The 2,179-nt window shown below is 39.5% G+C and overlaps 1 non-coding gene across 1 annotated transcript; it reads right to left on the minus strand.

Annotated features, from left to right (window-relative positions):
- Nucleotides 1–903: 903 nt before the first annotated feature.
- On the minus strand, nucleotides 904–1,011 carry LOC148578844 (small nucleolar RNA R71). Its single transcript, XR_015904266.1, has one exon. It is a non-coding gene; the product is annotated as a small nucleolar RNA R71 (small nucleolar RNA).
- Between the last annotated feature and the right edge of the window lie 1,168 nt (nucleotides 1,012–2,179).

Here is a 2,179-nt window from a genome sequence, read left to right on the forward strand (position 1 = left end):
CTCTCTCTCTCTCAATTTTCGAAAATATCTTCCCTCTTTTTCAAAAATTTCTTTTTAATTAACTAATTATTTTTATTTTTTATTTTTGAATTCAAAAATTTTCGAAAAATACTAACTAATTTTCAAAAACCAATTTTCAAAAATCACTAACTCTTTTTCAAAATAATTTTCGAAAATTTCCCCCTCTCTCTCTTCCTATTCTATTTATTCATTCATTAACTAACATTACTTCCTCACATCATCACCAAATTCGAACCCCATCCTCTATCTGTGTTCGAATTTCTTCTTCTTTTCTTCTACTAACAATAAGGATCCTCTTTACTGTGACATAGAGGATTCCTCTTCTTTTCTTTTTCTCTCCTCTTTCTTATGAGCAGGGACAGAGAAAAAGGCATTCTTGTTGAAGCTAATCCAGAACCTGAAAGGACTCTGAAGAGAAAATTAAGAGAAGCTAAATTACAACAATCCAGAGACAACTTGATTGAAAATTTCGAACAAGTAAAGGAGATGGCAGCCGAACCCAACAACAATGCAAGGAGAATGCTTGGTGATTTTACTGCACCTAATTCCAATTTACATGGAAGAAGCATCTCCATTCCTGCCATTGGAGCAAACAACTTTGAGCTGAAACCTCAATTAGTTTCTCTGATGCAGCAGAACTGCAAGTTTCATGGACTTCCATCTGAAGATCCTTTTCAGTTCTTAACTGAATTCTTGCAGATATGTGATACTGTTAAGACTAATAGAATAGATCCTGAAGTCTACAGGCTCATGCTTTTCCCTTTTGCTGTAAGAGACAGAGCTAGATTATGGTTGGATTCTCAACCTAAAGACAGCCTGAACTCTTGGGATAAGCTGGTCACGGCTTTCTTAGCCAAGTACTTTCCTCCTCAAAAGCTGAGCAAGCTTAGAGCAGATGTTCAAACCTTCAGACAGAAAGAAGGTGAATCCCTCTATGAAGCTTGGGAAAGATACAAACAGTTGACCAAAAAGTGTCCCTCTGACATGCTTTCAGAATGGACCATCCTGGATATATTCTATGATGGTTTATCTGAGTTATCAAAGATGTCATTGGATACCTCTGCAGGTGGATCCGTTCACCTAAAGAAAACGCCTGCAGAAGCTCAAGAACTCATTGACATGGTTGCTAATAACCAGTTCATGTACACTTCTGAAAGGAATCCTGTGAATAATGGGACGCCTATGAAGAAGGGAGTTCTTGAAGTTGATACTCTGAATGCCATATTGGCTCAGAATAAAATATTGACTCAGCAAGTCAATATGATTTCTCAGAGTCTGCATGGAATGCAAGCTGCATCCAACAGTACTCAAGAGGCATCTTCTGAAGAAGAAGCCTATGATCCTGAGAACCCTGCAATAGCAGAGGTAAATTACTTAGGTGAACCTTATGGAAACACCTATAACTCAACATGGAGAAATCATCCAAATTTCTCATGGAAGGATCAAAAGCCTCAACAAGGCTTTAATAATGGTGGAAGAAACAGGTTTAGCAATAGCAAGCCTTTTCCATCATCAACTCAGCAACAGACAGAGAACTCTGAACAAAATGCTTCTAATTTAGCAAATCTAGTCTCTGATCTATCTAAGGCCACTGTAAGTTTCATGAATGAAACAAGGTCTTCCATTAGAAACTTGGAAGCACAAGTGGGCCAGCTGAGTAAAAGGATCACTGAAATCCCTCCTAGTACTCTCCCAAGTAATACAGAAGAGAACCCAAAAGGAGAGTGCAAGGCCATTGACATAAGCGCCATGGCCGAACCTGTGAGGAGAGGAGAGGACGTGAATCCCAAGGAGGAAGACCTCCTGGGACGTTCAGTGATCAATAAGGAGCTTCCCTCTGAGGAACCAAAGGACTCTGAGGCTCATCTAGAGACCATAGAGATTCCATTGAACCTCCTTATACCCTTCATGAGCTCTGATGAGTATTCCTCTTCTGAAGAGAATGAGGATGTTACTGAAGAGCAAACTGCCAAGTTTCTTGGTGCAATCATGAAGCTGAATGCCAAATTATTTGGCATTGATGCTTGGGAAGTTGAACCTCCCTTGTTCATCAATGAACTAAGTGATCTGGATCAACTGACATTGCCTCAGAAGAGACAGGATCCTGGAAAGTTCATAATCCCTTGTACTATAGGCACCATGATCTTTAAGGCTCTGT

This window comes from Arachis ipaensis, chromosome B1, assembly GCF_059453495.1.
Source record: "Arachis ipaensis isolate K30076 ecotype BB chromosome B1, ASM5945349v1, whole genome shotgun sequence".
In the NCBI taxonomy this organism is placed as follows: Eukaryota; Viridiplantae; Streptophyta; class Magnoliopsida; order Fabales; family Fabaceae; genus Arachis; species Arachis ipaensis.